Here is a 24,669-nt window from a genome sequence, read left to right as displayed (position 1 = left end):
TTCTTTGCCTTGCTCCAACTGCCTGCACTAATCAAATATTTGATTCCCTTAATATCTTAATAACTCGTTGACTCATTGTTCATTGCACGTCAAGTGGAGAGAGACAAACCATTAAAAATTGATTAATGAATGAGAGTTAGTACACAATTAATGCGATACCGAAGGCAGAAAACTGCATATGCTGGAAGTCTGAAATAAAAATAGTAATTGCTGGAAATTCTCATGTCAGGTAGTGAGAGAAACTAATTAATGCTTTAGGTCAATGATCTTTCTGATGCGAAAACAAGTTAATTTGAAGTTGTGGCTAGGGATTTCTTTTTCCAGTTTTCTTTCTATTAGAAATTTTACTTTGTATATGATTTATTTTTCTGCATTTTTCTATGGGAGCTAAAAACACTGCTGCAAACATGTTGTTTCATTGTTACCTGTGTCTCATAACTTGTGTAAATAACAATTAACTTAAAATGACTCGACGTCTGTGGTAGGCGGCCCCCACACATTAACACTACCCTACACACACTAGGGACAATTTACATTTATACCAAACCAATTAAACCTACAAATCTGTACGTCTTTGGAGTGTAGGAGGAAACCAAAGATCTCGAAAGCGCTCGTAGCCAGGATCGAACGCTGGTCTCTGTAAGGCAGCAACTCTACCGCTGCGCCACCATGCCAGGGGTGACCAAATTACTCCAAATGGCACAGCCCGGGTTAGCGCCAAGACGTACAGAGGGTTTGATGACGACAGATGGCACAATGGGTTAAGTGTTAGGCTGGCAACCGGAAGGTAGCTGGTTCGAATCCCGCTTGGAGTGCATACTGTCGTTGTGTCCTTGGGCAAGACATTTCACCCACCTTTGCCTGTGTGTGTCCTTGGGCAAGACACTTCACCCACCTTTGCCTGTGTGTGTGGATGTAATTATGTGAAGCACTTTGGGGTCAATGCAAGTTGATTAAAAATGTGCTATATAAATAAAGAAATTTAATTTAATTTGATGATCATAATGGTTGTTAGACGAGTTTCACATGGAGGGAGATGAATGAGATCAGATGAGATGAAACCAAGCAAGGAAGGTGCCATCCCCTTGCACTAAATTCAACTCTGGATCCTCTGGACATTAAGAGCATCTGAAGAAGACGTCTTGACCCGAAATGTCACCTATTCCTTTTCTCCAGAGATGCTGTCAGACCCGCTGAGTTACTCAAGCTTTTTGTGTCTATCTTCGGTATAGACCAGCATCTGCAGTTCCTTCCTACACATTGACACCATATCAGGATGCTATTCATTGACTACAGTGCAGCCTTCAACACCATAATACTGAATAAACTCATCTCTAAATTCCAGGACATTGGCTTCAGGGCCTTCATTTGAAACTGGCTACATAACTTCCTGACTGGTACATCTCTGTAAGTTTGAAGTGGTCATAATATTTCCGACACCCGGTTTAATCCTGACCTCGGGTGCTGTCCGTGTGGAGTTTGTACATTCTGCCACTGCGTGGATTTCCTCTGGGTGCTCCATTTCCTTCCACATCTCAAAGACATGTGGATTTGTAGGTTATTTGGCCTCTGTAAAATGCCCGTAGTTTGAAGGGAGTGGGACAACATAGAACTACTGTGAACTGGTGATCAATGGTCAGCGTGGACTTGGTGGGCTGAAGGGCCTGTTTCCATGCTGTAGCTCTGAGCTAAACAAACCTAAACGCTTGCTTCTAATGTGAATTAGCTGCATTAGCTGTATTAGGATGGTGGCCGATTACACGATGCGGTGCGGATGACACTAAGCTGGGGGGCAGTGTTAGCTGTGAGGAGGATGCTAGGAGGCTGCAAGGTGACTTGGATAGGCTGGGTGAGTGGGCAAATGCAGATGCAGTATAATGTGGATAAATGTGAGGTTATCCACTTTGGTGGCAAAAACAGGAAAGTAGACTATTATCTGAATGGTGGCCGATTAGGAAAAGGGGAGATGCAACGAGACCTGGGTGTCATGGTACGCCAGTCATTGAAAGGAGGCATGCAGGTGCAGCAGGCAGTGAAGAAAGCGAATGGTATGTTAGCATTCATAGCAAAAGGATTTGAGTATAGGAGCAGGGAGGTTCTACTGCAGTTGTACAGGGTCTTGGTGAGACAACACCTGGAGAATTGCATACAGTTTTGGTCTCCTAATCTGAGGAAGGACATTCTTGCCATAGAGGGAGTGCAGAGAAGGTTCACCAGACTGATTCCTGGGATGTCAGGACTTTCATATGAAGAAAGACTGGATAGACTCGGCTTGTACTCGCTAGAATTTAGAAGATTGAGGGGGGATCTTATAGAAACGTACAAAATTCTTACGGGGTTGGACAGGCTAGATGCACGAAGATTGTTCCCGATGTTGGGGAAGTCCAGAACAAGGGGTCACAGTTTAAGGATAAGGGGGAAATCTTTTATGACCGAGATGAGAAAAACATTTTTCACACAGAGTGGTGAATCCCTGGAATTCTCTGCCACAGAAGGTAATTGAGGCCAGTTTATTGGCTATATTTAAGAAGGCGTTAGATGTGGCCCTTGTGGCTAAAGGGATCAGGGGGTATGGAGAGAAGGCAGGTACAGGATACTGAGTTGAATGATCAGCCATGAATGGCCTACTCCTGCACCTATTGTCTATGTTTCTATGTTTCTATGTTTCTATGAATAAATTAAATTGGTGTTTGATGTTGGCTGCTATAAATTGCCCCTAGTGTGCAGGATGCAATGAAAAGGTAGGATAAAACAGATCTAGTGTGAAGGGGTGATCGATAGACAGCTTGGACTCGTTGGGCTGAAGGGCCTATTTCCATGCTGTATTTCTAACCTAAACTAAACTAAACTAAAATAAGCATCCTGCCTGAAAATCAACAAGAGGGATAAAAAAGAATATCGAGCAATCATGATCCAACCCAAGAGTGGAACATACTCAAAGAGACCAAAGAGACATATTCCGTCTGGGGACCTTGCGTCCCTATGGCATTAACATAGAATTCTCCCAATTTTGCTAGCCCTTGCTGTCTCCTCCCCTTCCTTAACCCTCTAGCTGTCTCCTCTACCCTCCCATCCGCCCGCCCTCGGGCTCCTCCTCCTCCTCCCCTTTTCCTTCTTCTTCCCCCCCCCACCCCCCATCAGTCTGAAGAAGGGTTTCGGCCCGAAACGTCGCCTATTTCCTTCGCTCCATAGATGCTGCTGCACCCGCTGAGTTTCCCCAGCAATTTTGTGTACCTTCGATATTCCAGCATCTGCAGTTCCCTTTTGAACAAAGGACTATATTTGCTTCTCTGATGCCAACTTGCCCCAAAATGTATCGCCTGGTCGGAAGAAAAGTTTGCATGGCAATTTATCTCAAACAAAGGCAACTGCCATTGTTTAATTAATGATGCAGCAGGTAGAAACGGGAATTTATTTAAACAATTTATGCAGCAGTAAAGATTTTATGGAAATTAATGATCTAGCAATGCGGAGTGGAGGTTGGGAGCAGGAATGTTTTGTCAGAATTAATTCTACAGCTGCAGCTGGCAGGGAGGCCAAAAGAGCAGGGACGGCCGATTAATTTACACTGCCACTGGGTTCGAGCCGAGGGTTTGGGGTTGACGAGGGCAACAAATCATCAATTGGATTGCTAAGGTGATTTTTTTTTTTAGTCAACAGTTGGTGCCTTTGGAGAGGGATTGGGTCTAGAGACAGTTTTCAGCTTTTAAAATTAAATCGGGTTTTGGGTGGTGCTTAAGCTGCCTGGAGACATCGCAACATGATAACTCCCAGTACTTGTAAGCTGCACATTATCAGATTAATTTATATTAATTTTATACATATAATTGGAGAGGCCATTCAGCCCGTCGGGTCTTTGCTGGCTCCCAGGCAGCAATCCCATTAGTTTCATTAACCCTCTCCCAATTTCCCTGTGTTCGTAGTTTCTAGGGGCAGAATTAAGCCAATTGGTCCACCAAGTCTACTCTGCAATTTAATCATGGCTGATCTCTCTTTCACTCTCAACCCCATTCTCCTGCCTTCTCCCCATAACTCCTGACACCCTTACTGATCAAGAATCTGTCAATCTCCACCTTAAATATATCCATTGACTTGGCCTTCATAGGCAATGAATTCCACAGATTCACCATTATCTAACTAATGAAACTCCTCCTCATCTCCTTTCTAAAAGTATGTCCTTTTCTTCTGAGGCTATGACCTCTGGGCCTAGACTCTCACACAAGTGGAAACATCCTCTCCACATTCACTCTCTCCAGGACTTTCACTATTCGATAAGTTTCGGCGAGGTTCCCCCTCATCCTTCTAAACTCCAAAGTGTACATGCCCAGTGCATTCAAACACTCATCACATGTTAACCCAATCATTCTCCAAATTATTCTCTCTCACAGATGCACCGCAACTGTCCTTTGATTCTTTTTGTCATCAACCTACCTTGAACGGTAATTGCATCTCTTTTTATTTTCCCCATATTCCCGTTAATTTCCTGCAGATTTCACCACTCACTTGGACACTGCGGACAATTTAAAGTGGCCGACTGACCTAACAGCACATCTTTGGGATATGAGAGAAACTGAGGGACCAGGGATCTGTTGACCTCCATGCAAACTCTATGCAGACCTCAATTCCCGAGGTCAGGTTTGAATGAGCCCCTGACGAAATTCGGTGGGCGGCGCGACTTTCGTCAGCAGCGGCCTCTGCAGTCCGTCTGCGTTTTTATTATTTTATGTCTATGTTTTTATGTAGTTTTTGTTATTTTTTGTTGGGGTATGTGTGTGGGGGGGGGGGGTGGGGGTGGTGTGGGGGGGAGGGGGTAACTTTTAAATCTCTCCCTGCACGGGAGACCCGACCTTTTCTTTGTCGGGTCTCCGTTGTCGTTGGGGCTGCAACGAGGAGCGGCCTCCAACAGGAAGACCGGGGGCTGTGGTGCCGACTACTCACCTCACCGTCGCGGAGCTGGCCGAGTCCAGAGCGGGTGGAGCTGTGGTGGACGCTGCTGCGGCCTGACCTCCGGAGATTCGGTGGCTGCAACTGCGGGTTTGGCGGACGGCAGCACCGGGAGCCCGCGGGTCCCTGGAGGGAGACCGCTTTTCGGGGCTCCCGCAACGGTGACTTCTCCCGCCCGAGTTGCGGGGTTGAAGAGCTCCTGGAGCGGGGCCTTACATCATTGCCCCGCGCGGCTTGGAATGGCCGCGGGACTGCGAGCGCCCGCCGGGGGCTCTAACATCAAGACCCGGTGTGCGACCTTGCATCACCCGGCGTGGCTTTAATGGCCGCGGGACAATCGCCATCGTCCGCCGGGGGCTTTGACTTTGACTCTGACATCGGGGGGGAGAGTGCAGTGGAGAGATAAGTTTTTTTGGCCTTCCATCACAGCAATGTGATGGATGTTTATGTAAATTATGTTGTGTCTTGGGTCTATTTGTTTGTAATGTATGGCTGCAGAAACGACATTTCGTTTGGACCTCAAGGGATCCAAATGACAATAAATTGTATTGTATTGTATTGTATTGTACAGTAGCATTGAGTGACGCACCATTCTGCTCATGAAAGGTGCTTATTGAGATAAGTTCGGAGCAATCCCAGAATCACCAAGGTTCTATCTTGGAGTCTGATGAAGAGTCTCAACCCGAAACTTGATTCTGGATTAGTACAGGTGGCAGAGGTAATGGGGTGAAGGCAGGAGAATGGGGTTAGGAGGGAGAGATAGATCAGCCATTATTGAATGGTGGAGTAGACTTGATGGGCTAAATAGCCTAATTCTACTCCGATTCCTTATGACCTTATGAAACGTCACCTATTCCTTTTCTCCAGAGATGCTGCCTGACCCGCTGAGTTACTCCAGCATTCCGTGTCTAATTAAGGCTCTGTAAAATTCACAGATAGAGCATGAAAACAGTATTTACACTATTTTAGGTCATCTCACTCTCAAATCCACTGCTTACACTTTAGAGGCAATGTTACAGGGGCGAATTTACCCATAAATCTGCACGTCTTTGACGTGGGAGGAAACTAGAGCACCCGGAGGAAACCCACTCGGTCACAGGGCGAATGTGCAAAGTCCACGCAGACAGCATCTGGGGTCAGGATGGAATCCGGGTCTCTGGCGCTGGGAGGAAGCAGCTCTACCCGCTGCGCCACCCTGCTGCAGTGTTTGTGGCAAAGCAGAGCGGTGTATGGCTGTCAGCTCTGCTGGTGAATCGCCTCATACATATATTTGGGCGCCATCTTCGTGAACGTTGTCACTGCTTCTTAAAATAGAGAGCAACCTCGTGATATTCGTGGCCTTGTTCACAGACTGTGGGCTGCCCTTGTTCACTGTGATCAAGCAACAATGGCTGAGTTTTGTATACATTTACAAGCTAGGCTGACAAGAAAATACCCCAAAAATATCACGTTTGTTGCTTGAACTTTAAGTGAGCCCTTAAAGGTACATCAAGATGTAATATTATTTAGCAAATGCTCAGGACTTAAAAGGGCTAATTATGTATGCATATTGTATCTCTTATTTAAATATTTAATAAACAAAAATCACATTTATACGTAAATTTTTATACGTGCACAAAATCATGAGAGGAATAGATCGGGATAATGCACAGAGTCTCTTGCCCAGAGTAGGGGAATTGAGAACCTGAGGACATAGGTTTAAGGTGCGGGGGTAGAGATTTAATAGGTACCTGAGGAGTAACTTTTTTTTACACCAAGGGAGATGGGTGTATGGAACAAGCTGCCGGAGGAGGTGTTCAAAAGGGAACTGCAGATGCTGGAATATCGAAGGTACACAAAATTGCTGGGGAAACTCAGCGGGTGCAGCAGCATCTATGGAGCGAAGGAAATAGGCGACGTTTCGGGCCGAAACCCTGCCGGAGGAGGTAGTTGAGGCAGGGACTATTGTAACGTTTAAGAAACATTTAGACAGGCACTTGGATAGGACAGGTCTAGAGGGATGTGGGCCAAACACAGGCAGGTGGGACCTGTGTAGATGGGGCATGTTGGTCGGTGTGGGGAAGATGGGCCAAAGGGTCTGTTTACATGCTGTATGACTAAGACTCCATGGCTCAATGGCATTTAAATGCTGAGAGTGGTGAGTCTCTGCCTCAAAGGGCGGTGGAATTCTCTGCCTCAGAGGGCGGTGGAGGCGGGTTCTCTGGATGCTGTCAAGAGAGAGCTAGATAGGGCTCTTAAAAATAGCAGTCAGGGGATATGGGGAGAAGACAGGAACGGGGTACTGATTGGGGATGATCAGCCATGATCACATTGAATGGTGGTGCTGGCTCGAAGGGCCGAATGGCCTACTCCTGCACCTATTGTCTATTGAAATACTAAACGGCTCAGACAGCAGAGATGAAACCTGAGATAATATTCCAGATTGATTACCTCTCCACTGACGATGTCCAATCTGCTGGGCGCTTCCCGCTCCTCTGATTACATTTCTCACTAGCTGTCCCCACCAGTCCTCAGTAATCTATCAATCAGATAGCTTGATTGCATGCCAATCCTGATCACCCACACTGCAAGAGACTATCTTTGCCCCATCTACGCTATTCTCCATGAATTCCAACTAAACTATGAACTTCAAACTCCATTCATTACACTAGGGACTTGCGAGGCATTGTTTTTGTCTGGGTGTTTGTACTTTTATATAGGTGTTTTGTTGGGCTTTTTTTAATGGTGTTTACAGACTACTATGTTTACATATCAGTTGTGCTGCTGCAAGTAAGAATTTTATTTTTCCATTTCCAGAATGAATGACAGTAAAGTAGATAGACACAAAATGCTGAAGCAACTCAGCGGGACAGGCACCATCTCTGGGTAACAGGAATGGGTGACGTTTCAGGTCGAGACCCTTCTTCAGACTGAGAATCAGGGGAGTGGGAAACCAGAGATAGGGAAGTGTAAGGTGTGAAAACAAGAGATCAAAGTATGATCAAAGTATGACAATATAATGGGCCTGTCCCACTTGGCGATTTTTTTAGGCAACTGCCGGCGACTGTCATAGTCGTAGCTGGTCACTGAAAAACCGGCGACAACCTATGACAGCACCTTCGTCAGGAGAGGTCAAGCTACGCTCATTGGCGTCAAACACACTGTCGCGATAAATGTTCAACGTGTCGAAAATTTAGCGGCGAACAGAAAGACGCTACGTCTTTTTCCGTGACTGAGGCAACCACCGGCGGACATGTTCCCTAAAAAAATCGCCTGAGTGGGACAGGCCCATAACACTCTTGATGCATATTTCCAGCATTCTCAGTTTTTATTTCAAGATTTTCCTGTACCTACAGTATTTTGATTTTCAATATTTTAAAATATTTATTAGTGACATTTCCAGTGCTTCACTAACCTCATGCAAATATTCCAATATTGAGTATATTAGCAAACATCAGGATACACAGATAAAATGGGCATATCTTCAGAAGATAGTGTGGAACAATGTGAATACTTTTCAGTAGAAGGTTATGGGGAGAAAACAGGAGAATGGGGTTGAGAGGGAATAATATATCAGCCATGATTGAATGGCGGAGCAGACTGAGTGGCATCATTTTGCTCCTATGTCTTATGGTCTATAGAGTGGAGCATTGATAGAACTGAGAAATGAAATGATATAACTTTAAAGGAGATATAGCTGCAAGTGCAGGTGGAGGTACACAAATCCTTGATGGTAGAATGGCCATTTGAAAAGGTTGTAAAAACAGTAAAAGGGATACTGGGATTCACTCATGGATTTATTGGGCATGATTTGAGGATGTAACTCCTTGTCAGGAAAATCAAAAACTGCGAAATTGGTTGAATGCCCAAGGGGTCTTGTCGATAGCGTGCAAATGATGAAGAACTTTTTCCTTCAGAGGGTTTTCAACCTTTGAAATTCTCAGCTGCAGAGACTGAGTTATTGAAAATAATCAAGACCGAAGTAAACAGATTGTTGGTCTGTAAGGGAATCAAAGGTTACAGGCAACAGATGGGAAAGTGAAGCAGACACCATTGGTGAAATCGGACTTGATCTTACTGAGTCACACAGCCGGCTTGAGAGACTGTGTGGTCTTGTACTACACCTACTGTCTATGCTCTATAAAAGAGTGGAAAAACAAGGTAGTAATGTTAAGGCGTTACTGGTTCAGTCTCATCTGGAGTACATAGAGCATGGAGCAGTACAGCACAAGAACAGACCCTGCAGCCCGCAATGTCTGCGCTGAGCGTGATGCCAAGACCATCACTTATCTGAGTTGAGTCTGAAGAACGGTCTCGACCCGAAACCTCACCGATTCCTCCTATCCGTGTACCTACCTAATTTCTATGTTTCTATGTTTAAAGGCCACTAACAAATCTGCTTCAACCACCACCCCCGGCAGCACGTTTCTGTCTTGTTTTGAGCTGCCTCCAATATATATAAATCCCACCTTACATACGGAGGAAGAGTTTCCAGGTGAGAGATTTTGGCCTTCACAATTAAGTCTGAGTGATATGTAATTGAAATAAGATACAAGTTACAGTTAAGCAGTTAATGTGCCTCTCATCTCTCTGGATGATCTACCTCTGGCAAATACAACAATCATGGGATTCTTGTAGGGAGACCTAAAGGTAAATCTAAGATCATAGAGTGGTACAGCATAGAAACAGGCCCTTCGGCTCAACTTGGCCATACCGATCAACATGTCCCATCTACACTAGTCCCACCTATCTGCGTTTGCTCCATATCCCTCTAAACCTGCCCTATCCATGCTCCTGTCTAATTGTTTCTTAAATACAATAGTATCTACCTCAACTACCTCCTCCGGCAGCTCGTTCCATACACCCTCCACCCTTTGTGTAAAAAAGTTACCCCTCAGGTTCCTTTCCCCCCCCTCACCTTAAACCTATGTCCTCTGGTTCTCGATTCCCCTACTCTGGCCAAGAGACTCTGTGCGTCTACCCGATCTGTTCCTCTCATCTAAGTGGGTGAAAGTTCCTCTCACTGTTCCGGTGAAAGTACACTGTACCAGTGGGTTCGTACAAAAGAGCTGTGGGCCAGGTCATCTTGAATCTGTCCCCTTGCATGATGCTTACCTGCCTGCATAACCCAATTTATGCAAACTATTCCTCTTGTGATTTTGCACACCTCTATAAAATCACCTCTCATCCTCCTGCGCTCCAAGGAATGAAGGCACATCAGAGGTGTGCTTGTAGGGACCCAGGAAACAGAAACATCAAGTGAACAGAGTCTTCTCAACGGAGAGAACCTTAATTTCACACAAATTAAATTCATTGTGAAGTTGCTCAACAGACTGTTATTTTCCAGAGAATGACTATAATCAGTACTGGGTGAATTCACAGTGATTGTCAGGTTATTTTCACTGCCGTCGGCCTGCAACAAGACACTGAAGTACGAACGGCCTGTTTGACCATGCAAGCTTACTCTCTTTCTACCTCATGCTGTCTGTGGGCTCCTTGCCTGATACCCACCACTGGTTCATCTACTCAAATCATCACTCAAAGAAAAAAACAGATATCTTCCATCATTCTGACAAAAGGGTCTCAAACCTAAAACATTGACCTTTCCTCAGATGCTGCCTGATCTCCAAAATGTTTCCAGAAACTTCTGTTTCTACTTTGTTTGTTTTTGCCAGAATTGGAACTACCAATTTCAACTAGATGAACACAATGTGTAGGACGGAACTGCAGATGCTGGTTTACATCGAAGAGAGACACAAAATACAGGAGTAACTCAACGGTACAGGCAGCATCTCTGGATACAAGGAATGGGTGATATTTTGGGCTGAGACCCTTCCTCAGACGGAGGGGCAGGGGAGAGGGAGACCCAGAGATATGGAAGGGTAAGGTGTGAAAACGAGACATCAAAGGGGACGAGGGTCAAGGAAAATGAAGAATAGATCATTGTTAGCTGGGGGAAGGTGACAGCGAAGCTTGCAAAGGTAGCATTTAATTAGGAGGACAGTCAGGCTGGTCGGAGGACTATGATGGAATAGGGATGGAGAGAGAGGGAAAGCAAGGGTTACGTGAAGTTAGAGGTCAATATTCGAAGGTATAGCTCTTAGAGTTAACGGAATCAAGGGATATGGGGAGAAAGCAGGAATGGGGCACTGATTTTAGATGATCAGCCATGATCATATTGAATGGCGGTGCAGGCTCCAAGGGCCGAATGGCCTACTCCTGCACCTATTTTCTAAGTTTCTATGTTTCTATTCATACCGCTGTGTTGTAAGCTGCCCAAGTGAAATATGACTTATCTTGGGGAAGAAATCAATGGACTAACAGTCTGAAGTTGCCCCTGATTGTTCTGTGAGGGTGGTATAGCAACCAACCTGAAAAATCTCTGCTCCCACGGCTGGGAATTATTCTATCCCTAGCAAAGCTGGTAGTTCCACGCTGAATTATTCATGCTAACGCCTGAAGATTCGGCACGGCAGTTGTTCGGCACGGACTTGTAGGGCCGAGATGGCCTGTTTCCGTGCTGTAATTGTTATATGGTTTATATGATTCAAGGCCCTTGAGTGAAAAATCCTGATCCTGTCGGAAAAATACTGTTGGCAAACTTTTCTGGTTGCACACTGCTGCTCCAAGCATTTCAAAAACAATGAGATTCCCCAACATTTCAACTGGGAAATCAACACCAAGGTCCTCTGCCAAGTTGGACCAGTTGCAGTATCCATGAACCCATTCAGTTGAATTATGACTGCAGCACTACAATAAGATAACACACATTTTAAAATTTGTACTTGTGTTTGCATTTTTCATTCGATAAACGCACTATTACATGCTTTTTAGTTGCTTTTATTCGGGCCAAATTGACATTATGGGCCGATGGACCTGTTCTTGAGCTCTAGAGTCGTTGAGTCAAGACAACGTGGAAACAGGCTCTTTTGGCTCAACTTGCCCACACCGCCCGACATGCCCCAACGACACTAGCCGCACTGCCTTCATTTGGCCCATATCCCTCTAAACTTGTCCTATCAACTGTACTGTTCTATGCTCTTATTTCTCAACTAAACATTTGTAGTTTTTTGAAATGTATTTCATTTTTGACAGTTTATAAACATTTTGAGAAATATTCAGAAGTATCGACAGGAATTTTTTTAGTTATACTGCACGGGTGAAGGCCTTTCGGTCCAACTCTTCCATGCTGGCCAAGATGCCCCATCTAAGCTTAGACCCGTTTGCCCATGTTTGTTCCCAATCCATCCAAACCTTTCCTATCCCTGTACCAGCCTCAACTACCTCCTCTGGTAGCTCGTTCCATACACCCACAACCTCTGAGTGATTAGGGATAAAGCAGCATAGCTTTGTGCAAGGTAAGTCTTGCAAAACTTGATTGAGTTTTTTAAAAAGGTTTAGTTTAGTTTAGAGTTACAGCACGGAAACAGGCCCTTCGGCCCACCCAGTCCGCACCGACCAGCGATCCCCGCACATTAACACAAACCTACACGAGGTACAATTTTTACATTTATACCAAGCCAGTTAACCTACAAACCTGTGTGTCTTTGGAGTGTGGGAGGAAACAAACCCACGCAGATCACGGGGAGAACGTACAAATAACGGCCGTGGCCAGAATTGAACCGTTGCTGTGAGCGCTGTAAAGCACTTTGGAGCAGCCAAGGGAGAATGTTAGTGCGAATAAATTAAAGCATAATGTACAGCGATAGTTGTTAGAGTCTTTTGCTGGATGGTAGAATATCTCATTGTTACAATTGTCACCTCCAGTCTCCACAGCTCATCGCCTGCCTCACTGATAACACTGTGTTCCTTTAACACCTCACTAATTCCAGTTATGCTGTACACACTGTGTGAACATACAACCCCCGATGGAAATATAATGCTGCTGCGTTTCAATGCGTTTTTATAAAAGGAACCAAATGGCGCAGATCCATGGGGAGAGCAGATCAGTGACTGGATAGTCTGAAGCCTATCCATCATGCAAAGTATCATACTGGATGCAAACATCCTTTGAATGATACTGTTGTTATGACTTTTTGATAATCAGTGTAATTTTCTTCCTCACCCCTCAGCAAGCATAAATTTGAATATTAACAGCAATTAATTAACAACCTTAATCAAGATCTTAAATTGCTTAGGAAGAAGATGTAGCCTTTTTCAAAATGGTGTGGGGTGGAATAGCTTGGAATAGCTTGACTCCATCCTATCCCCCTTGGTCAAATCCCTCCCCACCTTTGTTCTAGACACCTCAGACACTCTCCGCCGCCTCCACGCATTCCACTCTCTGGGCCCTCACCCCCTCATCTTCACCATGGATGTCCGGTCACTCTACACCTCCATCCCCCACCAGGATGGCCTCAAAGCCCTCCGGTTCTTCCTCGACCAGAGGAGCAACCTTCACCCAGCCACTGACACTCTCCTCCGCTTAGCGGAGTTGGTCCTCACCCTCAATAACTTTACATTTGACTCCTCCCATTTCCTCCAAACACAAGGCGTAGCTATGGGCACACGCATGGGCCCCAGCTACGCCTGCCTCTTTGTCGGGTACGTCGAACAATCCTTGTTCAATACGTACCAGGGCCCCATCCCCGACCTCTACCTCCGCTACATTGACGACTGCTTTGGTGCCACCTCCTGCACCCACACACAACTGACTGACTTCATCCACTTCACCACCAACTTCCATCCGGCACTCCAATACACCTGGACGATTTCCGACACTTCCCTACCATTCCTTGACCTCACCATCTCCATCGCAGGGGACAGACTCCTGACCGACATACATTATAAACCCACTGACTCACATGGCTATCTGGACTACACGTCTTCCCACCCTGCCCCCTGTAAAGACTCCATCCCCTACTCCCAATTCCTCCGCCTACGCCGCATCTGTTCCCAGGATGAGACATTTCATACCAGGGCATCGGAAATGTCCTCGTTCTTCAGGGAACGGGGATTCCCCTCCGCCACCATAGATGAGGCTCACACCAGGGTCTCATCCATACCCCGCAACACTGCTCTCTCTCCCCATCCCCGCACACGCAACAAGGGCAGAGTCCCTCTGGTCCTCACCTTTCACCCCACCAGCCGGCAAATACAACACATAATCCTCCGCCATTTCCGCCACCTCCAACGTGACCCCACCACTCGCCACATCTTCCCATCTCCCCCCATGTCTGCCTTCCGCAAAGACCGCTCCCTCCGCAACTCCCTCGTCAATTCTTCCCTTCCCTCCCGCACCACCCCCTCCCCGGGCACTTTCCGTTGCAACCGCAAGAAATGCAACACCTGTCCCTTCACCTCCCCCCTCGACTCCATTCAAGGTCCCAAGCAGTCGTTCCAGGTGCGACAAAGGTTCACCTGTATCTCCTCCAACCTCATCTACTGCATCCGCTGCTCTAGATGTCAGCTTATTTACATCGGTGAGACCAAGCGTAGGTTGGGCGACCGTTTCGCCGAACACCTCCGCTCAGTCCGCCTTAACCTACTTGACCTCCCGGTGGCTCAGCACTTCAACTCCCCCTCCCATTCCCAATCCGACCTCTCTGTCCTGGGTCTCCTCCATTGCCAGAGTGAGCAACAGCGGAAATTGGAGGAACAGCACCTCATATTCCGTCTGGGGTCCTTGCGCCCTTATGGCATCAACATTGAGTTCCCCCAATTTGGCTAGCCTGTGCTGTCCCCTCCCCTTCCTTCACCCTCTAGCTGTCTCCTCCCACCCTCCTATCCGCCCGCCCTCGGGCTCCTCCTCCTCCCTTTTTCCTTCTTTCTTTCCCCACCCCCCATCAGTCTGAAGAAGGGTTTCGGCCCGAAACGTCGCCTATTTCCTTCGCTCCATAGATGCTGCTGCACCCGCTGAGTTCCTCCAGCAAGTTTGTGTACCTGGGGTGGAATAGTGCTGGTTTCAGAGAGAAATTAACATGTGGGCTTAACAATTCATTAGGAAAGCAAACGGTATGTTGACCTGTTTTAATGAAGGATTCTTCACTTGGAATGTCACGTGTAGGAAGGAACCGTAGATGCTGGTTTAAACCGAAGATAGCACAAAATGCTGGAGTAACTCAGCGGGACAGGCAGCATCTCTGGAGCGAAGGATTGGGTGACGTTTCGGGTTGAAACGCCACCCATTCCTTCTCTCCAGAGATGCTGCCTGTCCCGCTGAGTTACTCCAGCATTTTGTGTCTATCTTCACTTGATATGTCAACCCCTGTTTCTCTCTCCACCAAGGCTGCTTGACCATCTGAATGTTGGTAACTTTCCCCATTTTTGATTTGGCCTTTCAACATCTGTAGACTTTTTACTCTAAGTGTGTTGGCCTTAATTATAGGAGTATTTCCGTTGCAAGTTCAAAGATGCGGGGCACAGATGAGACCACAAAATATAAGAGTGTGTATCGCTCTGCTATCCTTGCCCAAGGAAGATATATTTCACTGCCACAGAAGGCTGTGGAGACCAAGTCAATGGATATTTTTTAAGGCAAAGATAGATAGATTCTTGATTAGTAGGGGTGTCAGGGGTTACGGGGAGAAGGAAGGTGAATGGGGTTTGGAGGGAGAGATAGATCAGCCATGATTCAATGGCGGAGTAGACTTGATGGGCCAAATGGCCAAATTCTGCTCCCTATCACTTATGAACATATTTGCAATAGAAAGAGTGCACTAAAGCTCGTCAAATTGGTTTGTGGGACGATGAGGTGAGGTAATGTTCGATGAGCAAAGGTTAAGCTAACTGGGTTCATACTCTCTAGTATGCTGAAGAGTGAGAGGGATTCTCCATGAAGGATGCAAAATTATCAAGCCTAACAGGATAATTGTGAAGATGATGTTTCCGTCTAGTACCAGTGGTCGATGCTAAATGAAAAGGCCTGTTCATTCAGGGCTGAAAATGCTTCAACCAGAAAGTGGACTGTGTGGGGTGGGAGGACCCATTGCTCCTCCCATGCAGCAGGTGGCGGTGCAAAGGACAAAGGGAGACGTCTTGTATATAGTTTATCCTCTCTGTGAACAGTGTGAGTGTCCAGTCAGATTCTGTCTGTTGCAGCCGTTTTGCGTTGTCTTGCTGCCAGTATTGAGTAATATATTAAAGACTTCTGTTCTACCTTGAAGACTCTCAAGTTTCATGCCGACCTAGAGACCAAACACGAAAGTGGTGTCAGGAGCGGGATACTTCGGATTGAGTCCAGACCCAGATCAGAGCCTATTTTTTTTTAATTAAAAAAAAAAACAGAACTCAAACTAACATTTCGGCAATTCGATCATTTCGATCCCGATCGAGAAAGGTGGTGGTCGTATTTAATGTGCGTTGAGTTTTATTTTGAAAGTATGGCAATTACGACTGACCAGAGGAAGAAGGCTCTCTTGTGTTCATCAATGTCTCCGGAAACTTTTGCACTGCTTCAAAATTTACTTACAGAAGAAGTAACTGAAGCTTCATATACTGAAATCACAACGGCTTTGCAGCTGCATTTGGAAGAAAGTCGAAATTTCCTCGCAGCTCGCTTTGATTTCTACAGGACGGTGCAACAGGAAGGGCAATCGATTACCGAAATTCTTGCCGAACTTCGCACCAAGGCAAAGGCATGTGATTTTAAAACTCAATGCTGCCAAAAGTGCCAAGACAATGCGTTGCGGGATAGACTGGTCATGGGCTGTAGTCATGAGATCACATTCATCCAGCAGGCGATTGTCAAGGAATCGGACACCTCATTGAAGAGTGTGCTGCAGTGTGCTAAGATGGCCGAGCTGCTGAGTAAAGAACTGCGCAAAAGGCCGGCGAAACAGCGTCGAATCTCCCTCAGGAGGTGCATACAGTTCGTCAGACTCGTCCGCAACGCCAGATTCCACAACGCCAGAAACCAGTTGATCGACCCAGAGCAAATTGGGAGAAGGTGGGACAGCTTCAGAAGAACCGTCCCCCTGTGGGGGGAGGATCGAAACCCTGCTACCAGCGCGGCTCAACTGCTCATCATCACCGTGAGTGCCCGCATATCATGTCCGTTTGTTATGCCTGTTACCGAAAAGGTCATCTCCAGGCAGTGTGTCAATCCGTAGGACGCGCAAAACACAGTCGATTAAATCGCGGAGACCATTTCTATTGAAGTGCTCCGTGTGTCCACGATCACCGACAAGCCCAGGATTTCACTGCGGGCCTCGAACGTCGATCTACAGTTCCAGGTGGACACTGGTGCGGCTGTGTCGCTAATGGGTCAGGCCATCTGGGAGAGGATCGGATCGCCCAAACTGAAACCGGCCAACATCTGCCTTTTTGGATACGGACGACAGCCCATTCCCACGAAAGGCAAATGCACCTTCGCCGTTTCCTGTAATGGTATGACACAGATGTTGCCGCCAATCGTCGTTGGTAAAGAAGGTACATCCCTGTGCGTCATCGACTGGATCCAAGCTTGACAGGAACGCCTTGATCTACGATGGGTCAACTATGGCATTGTCATCTACCACAGATTGCAACATGGTCAGCACGTGCATGAACAACCAGTGAAAACAGGACGTCGAATGGCACTGGTCCAAAGAGTGTGACCATGCATTAACTAGGTTGAAGGAGATGCCCAGAAGACGCGTTTGGTCCACTATGACCCATCAAAGCCAATCTCGCTGGCCGCCGATACATCGGCGTATGGTCTTGAAGCAGTAATCTCACAAACAGCGTCGAACGGCAAGGAAGAACCAATCGCGTTTGCATCCAAAACACTGACGACCGCCGAGAAAAACTACAGCCAAGTGGAGAATGAACAGCATGCAGATTAAGCAAATACTGATATCTCTTCAAAAGAGAACACTGAGGAAAACTCTGTTGATTCTGGGCCTTTAGCAAGAGTCGTGAAACAAAAAAGGCTGAAACAAAAGAGTGAAGCGAGGTCCAGCTAAATGGAGACGTTCAAACTGGAAAGGGGGAGTGTGATGTTTAGTGGACTGTGTGGGGTGGGAGGACCCGTTGCTCCTCCCGTGCAGCAGGTGGCGCTGCACAGGACAAAGGGAGATGTCTTGTATATAGTTTATCCTCTCTGTGAACAGTGTGAGTGTGCAGCCATGTTTCAGTTGTCTTGCTGCCAGTATTGAGTAACATATTAAAGACTTCTGTTGTACCTTGAAGACTCTCAAGTTTCATGCAGACCTAGAAAACCAACACGAAAGAAAGTGCTGAATCTTTGGAACGATCAAAGCTGGAAGGCTAGGAAGTTCATTTGCTGAGTAGAGAAAATAGATTACAGAAGGCTACAGCACAAGAATAGGCCCGTTGACCCACAATGTCCATGCTGAACATGATGCCAAGTTTGCCTGAACCTGACCCGTATCCCTCCATTCTCTGCGCATCCATCTGCCCGTCGAAAAGCCTCTCAATTGACAACATGGTATCTGCCTCCACAACCACCCCAGGCAGCTTGTTCCAGGCACCCACCACATGGTTAAATCATTTCAACCACACTCCCTTTCTATCTCTCCCTAAAAAACTGACTAAAGCTTCCTCAAGGTTGATTTACCCTCTGTAACAAAACTCGCCTGCACATCTCCTTTAAACTTTGACTTAGTCTTTGACATTTCCACCGGTGGAAAAAGGATCTGACTGTCTCCCCCACGGACGCCTCTCATCATTTTATATACTTCCATCAAGTCTCGCCTCAGCCTCTGATGCAGTAGAGAAAACAATCTTAAGTTTGTCCAACTTCTTCAGAGAACTTTTCCAGAGACAGATTGATAAATATTTTTTATGTTGAGGGGATCAAGCCATGTGGAGTCACTATAAGAAAATAGGGCTGATATAAAGCACAGTCTGATGAAGGGTCTCGACCCAAAACGTCACCTATTACTTTACTCTAGCTAGGCTGCCTGATCCGCTGAGTTACTCCAGCATTTTGTGGGCAGAGTTCAACCATGATCTTATTGAATGGCAGAATTGTCACAGGAGCTAAATCACCTACTACTGCTTCTTTTGTTCCACTCTCTCTGCCTCCCTTTCCCCCCTTTAAGCCATTTCTTGAAGCCTATCTCTTTGATCAAGCTTTTGGTCACATTTTCTTATATAACCATATGACAATTACAGCACGGAAACAGGCCATCTCGGCCCTGCAAGTCCGTGCCTAACACTTATTTTCCCCTAGTCCCATCCACATGCACTCAGACCATAACCCTCCATTCCTTTCCCGTCCATATACCTATCCAATTTATTTTTAAATGATAAAATCGAACCTGCCTCCACCACTTCCACTGGAAGCTCGTTCCACACAGCTACCACTCTCTGAGTAAAGAAGTTCCCCCTCATGTTACCCCTAAACTTCTGTCCCTTAATTCTGAAGTCATGTCCTCTTGTTTGAATCTTCCCTCCTCTCAATGGGAAAAGCTTATCCACGTCAACTCTGTCTATCCCTCTCATCATTTTAAAGACCTCTATCAAGTCCCCCCTTAACCTTCTGCGCTCCAAAGAATAAAGACCTAACTTGTTCAATATCTTATACTGAATCCACATGGCTTGATCCCCTCAACATCAATATCTCTTTGCTGCCATTTTTTTTGCTTGACAATTCTTCTGTGAAGCATGTGGGAAGCTGTTGTTCCTGTTCACGCAAGGATCATTATTTCCCATGTAGACGCTGGCAACAATTCACTGAATTGGAGGTCTACAATCTGCTGCAGGTCTGAAGAAGGGTTTCGGCCCGAAACGTTGCCTATTTCCTTCGCTCCATAGATGCTGCCGCACCCGCTGAGTTTCTCCAGCACTTTTGTCTACCTTCGATTTTCCAGCATCTGCAGTTCCTTCTTAAACAGCAATTCACCTCTACCATATTGAGACATCAGACATTCCTTCGGAAACTGATGTACATTACACTGTGTATTACAAGTGTATTACACTGCTGGGAACTATGTTCTGCAATCCGTATTGCCCCCTTTACTCCTCTGTTGTACATGAGTAAATTGAGTTTCACTGTACCTTATGTGTAGGAAAGAACTGCAGATGCTGGTTTAAATCGAAGGTATCGCAACATCTTGAAGATATGAGACTTGACTTAGCAGGAAAATCAGAGCAATTTTCAAAGATATGGTCTCCTTTCATTGATTCATTACAAGGATAGTATGGTGCAACACAACTTCGGAATTAAACCGAATTACGGACTGGGTGAGAAATGAAGCAGGTATATCAACACTTTTTGTTTTTTTTTCCTTTTTTTCATTTTTGTCTTTTTATTTTTTTTTTAAGTTTTTACTTACTCACTCTTTGACTACACTCATTTGGTAGTTTAGGGGGTTCTATTCTTACACATTTCTTTCTTGCTCTTTCTCTCTTTTTCTATTTCATCTTTGTTAAAATTAAAATGGAAGCTGTACAATGAATGTATTATGTCATATGCTGCGGTTTATACTTTTGTGCACTGCTTCTAATAAAAATATAAATCAAACAAAATAAATAAATAGATAAATAAATAAATCGAAGGTCGACACAAAATGCTGGAGTAACTCAGTGGGCCAGGCAGCATCTCTGGGGAGAAGGAATGCGTGACGTTTCGGGTTGAGACTGAAGAAGGGTCTCGACCCGAAACGTCACCCATTCCTTCTCTCCAGAGATGCTGCCTGACCCGCTGAGTTACTCCAGCATTTTGTGTCTATCTTCACTGTACCTTAATTGGTACACCTGACCAGAAAAGGCCTTTGAAACTTTTTTGAGTTTGACAATTTCATTTATGTAAGGCTTATCTGATCTGTTTAGATAGCGGGCAAAACAAAGCTTTTCACTGTGCCTCGGCACACCTGACGATAACTAAGCTAAATCTAAACCTAAAATGATGTCAAATTTGGCATCTGTTGAGGGAACGGGCAGAATGGAATGGACAAAACAGGGTCAGGAGCCTTTTTTAGACTGAAAACGGGCCCCGAACCAAAATATAATTTGTCCATTCCCTCCACTGATGTTGCCTGACCCACTGAGTTCCTCCTGTTTTTTTTTTTGCTGAAGATTCCAGCACCTGCAGTTTCTTGTGTCTCTTCATTACTCTACAAGCCCTGGAACTATTCACATCCACGGAGGAACCGACACATAAAGATGCACCTAAAAATACACTATATAGCAGATCAAATGCGTTTTGGGTACCACTTTGCCCGTTGTAATCCTAGCTTCCAATTCCTTTCACTTGCAAGCGCTCATACAGCCATCCATCCATCTGCCTTTGCCACTTTTTGTCGTGCTTGAAACAAGACAGATGGCTTGACAACAGAGGGCCAGAGCTCTGACATTTGCTTTTCGCAATAACCCCAAGTGATGAATGCATCCTCATATCCCGAAGTTCGAGCGGGGGTGGGTGGGGGGGGAACGGTTGAGTTTCCCTTTGCAAAGAAGATTGAGTTCAACATCTACAATCTGCTGCAGGCGATGATAAAAGTTGAAATGCACTTGAAGCATTATTTTTCTCCCCCTGTGCAATTCCGAGCATCAGCCAGTTACGACCCTTCAATTCAAGCGTCGAGAGAGATTTTAGTTATAGTCTGCTAATGCACGGTCTTTGGTGTCTCATTATTTCCTCTGTAGAAATTGTTCAACGACTAACACAAAAAAGTGAACCACTCCAGTTTCCATGCCAGGGAGGGATAAATCCTCCAGTGTCAGAATAGACTTTGAATTAGATCCACTCATGCTGGTTACTTCTCTAGTACCACTAAAAGGAACTCTGGCTGAAGAGGTCCTCTGTGGTTGCAACACAGCACAATCTAATCCACAGTTATGCACATGCCAGATCATATTTCACAGTTTTTCAATTTAACATTTCAAAAAAAAAAAATCCAAGAGTTAAAACACCCCCAGCCAACTCTGTGCTTTGAATCAAACATTCAATTCAGAAGAAAATTGCAGCACCAGCATGTTTCAAGGAAACAGGGAATCCCCACGTTACATTTTTTAGTGCAATTGCCGATTCTAGTCACGTACTTATGTCGCATTGCAAATCTTTTCATACATTATTAACAGTGTTTATTAAACAGAAAACATGTAGAAATTGGTAATGGAATCATCGCATTATCTTGAAAATAGATCGAATCTCAGCACAATTTATATTCACGGGGATTTGGAAATAACCTGTTTCATTTGTATATTGATTTGTTCCTGTATCCTCTCTGAGTCCAAATCCTAGTGTACCCTCTCCAACACCATAACTCAAGCAATCTCACCAGAGACCAACAATGGTTTGAAACGGCAGCTCACTGCCAGCTGTTGAGGGACATTTAGGGAAGGGAAATAAATCCTGACCTTGCCAGTTGCACCGTATTCTGTAAAGGAAATGAGCTATGTTGGGAATTGTGATGAAATATGTGCCAAACTCAACTCTGAAAGCTTAAAAGCCCTGTCCCACGGTACGAATTCATTCCAAGAGCTCTCCCGAGTTAAAAAAAAATTAACCTCGTGGTAAGCACGGAGAATGAACGTAGCGGGTACGTCGGAGCTCGGGGAAGTCTCTTAGCGGCTCGTAACGCTAACGGCAGGTACTCGGGAAGACTTGCTAACGGCAGGTAAGCTCGGGAAGACTCGTGAAGATTTTTCAACATGTTGAAAAATGTCCACGAGAGCCTCGAGTACCGACGAGTGGCCATTACCGTAAATCTCCGAGTTCGAATCAGGGCAAACTCGGGAGTACTCTTGGAATGAACTCGTACCGTGGGACAGGGGTTTTAAGCTGAATGTTGACACAATTACGAATAGGTTTGTTTAGTTTATGTTTAGAGATACAGTGTGGGAACAGGCCCTTTGGCCCATCGAGTGCCAGGGGCTATGGGGAGAAAGAAGGAGAATGGGGTGGGGAGGGAGATAGATTAGCCATGATTGAATGGCGGAGGAGACTTGATGGGCCGAATGGCCTAATTCTGCTCCGATCACTTATGTCCTTATGTGTCCAAGCCGACCAACACTCACCCATACACTAGTTTTATCCTGCACACTAGGGGGAGTTTACAGAAGCCAATTAACCTGCAAACCTGCACGTCTTTGGAGGATGAGAGGAAACTGGAGCACCCGGAGAAAACCCACACGGTCACAGGGAGAACGTACAAACTCCATATAGACGCTATCATTAGTCAGGATAAAACCACTCTACCACTGTGCCAACTTTGCTAACTTTAGAATATCTGCTTTCCAATTAACCTGATTGCACAGTTAGACAAGACAGCATTTATGGAGAGAGAGAGAGCATAGACTTGAAATATTAGCTCCGTTTCTCTCTGCACAGATCCTTGCTTGGTCACATTTGTTTGAGTTAGGACTTTGGTAAGCCAATGTCACCAGAGCTATTGAAAAGTATAAATCACGAATAATTGTCACCATTTCTTTATATCTTTTATTTATTTCAATATATATATTATCTCTCCAACCTCCATTGCAACTCTTTATTTTTAATTGCAATTTATAGCATTTAATAGAAAATTTCAAAACACTGCAGGAAGGTACTTTCAAAACACTGCAGGAGGACTAATGATGGGCATTTCCCGCTGACATTTTTGACAATTGACCAAAAAGCAATCTTTATTTGCTGTTTTCAGTGGAATCTTAAATTAATCATGAACGATCTCATCCATGGTTGGAGAGGTGAAAGATCTACAGGACTGTATATCTCAATGTTGCTAAACAGAGCAATTTTCACCTCATAAATTTATTTTGCTTTCCCCAACTCACTCCCATTTTCAATCTGGGATAATAATAATTGCAACTAATAACTGAAATGTAATAATAATAGACCCATTAATTGGGTGTAATCCCTACCATGCAGTCATTTAACACCCATAAGCATTGCACCATTTACAGCTATATTATTTCCTTTCAATGACAATTATGCTAATCCATAGAAGGCATGTTTTGACTGGTGTAGTTATCTAAGTATGTGATTTTTAAACGTTTCAAATGAATCATATTACGTGTGTTATTCTAGAAAGAATGGAGGGACAAGGAAGACATTATTTTATCCCATTTTCCCTTCGCATCCTTCTCAACGCACAACATTGTATAAGACTTTGGTGAGGCCGCATTTAGAGTGTTGTGTTCAGTTCTGGGCACCATGTTTTTATAGGAAAGACTAGAGAGTTTGAGCTTTAGGGAGAGGTTGAGTAGGCTGAGGTTTTATTCCTTGGAGAGCAGGAGAATGAGGGGTGTTCACATGGTGTATAAAATCATGAGAGGAATAGATTGACTAGATGCACAGAGTCTCTTGCCCAGTGTAGGTGAATCGAGGACCAGAGAAGATAGGTTTAAGGTGAAGGGGAAGTGTAAAGGGGAAGGGGAAAAGATTTAATAGGGATCTGCAACATAGAAACATAGAAAATAGGTGCAGGAGGAGGCCATTCGGCCCTTCGAGCCAGCACCGCCATTCATTGTGATCATGGCTGATCATCCCATATCAATAACCCGTGCCTGCCTTCTCCCCATATCCCTTGACTCCACTAGCCCTTAGAGCTCTATCTAACTCTCTCTTAAATCCATCCAGTGACTTGGCCTCCACTGCCCTCTGTGGCAGGGAATTCCATAAATTCACTGGGGCAACTTTTTCACACAAAGGGGGTGGGTGTGTGGAACAAGCTGCCAGAGGAGGTAGTTGAGGCTGGGACTATCCCATTGTTTAAGAAACTGAGACAGGTACATGGATAGGACTGGTTTGGAGGGAGATGGGCCAAATGCAGGCGGGTGGGACTAGTGTGGCTGGGACATGTTGGTCGGTGTGGGCAAGGTCCTGCTTCCACGCTGTATCACTCTATGACTATAACA

At 45.3% G+C, this 24,669-nt stretch overlaps 1 protein-coding gene across 1 annotated transcript in view; it reads right to left on the bottom strand.

The window, feature by feature from the left end:
- Positions 1-24,669, bottom strand: part of gabrg3 (gamma-aminobutyric acid type A receptor subunit gamma3) — a 644,954-nt gene that overhangs the window by 345,317 nt on the left and 274,968 nt on the right. The window lies entirely within an intron of this gene.

The sequence above is a fragment of the Amblyraja radiata genome, chromosome 6 (genome assembly GCF_010909765.2).
Source record: "Amblyraja radiata isolate CabotCenter1 chromosome 6, sAmbRad1.1.pri, whole genome shotgun sequence".
Classification (NCBI taxonomy): domain Eukaryota; kingdom Metazoa; phylum Chordata; class Chondrichthyes; order Rajiformes; family Rajidae; genus Amblyraja; species Amblyraja radiata.
This window is presented reverse-complemented; position numbering and strand designations above follow the sequence as displayed.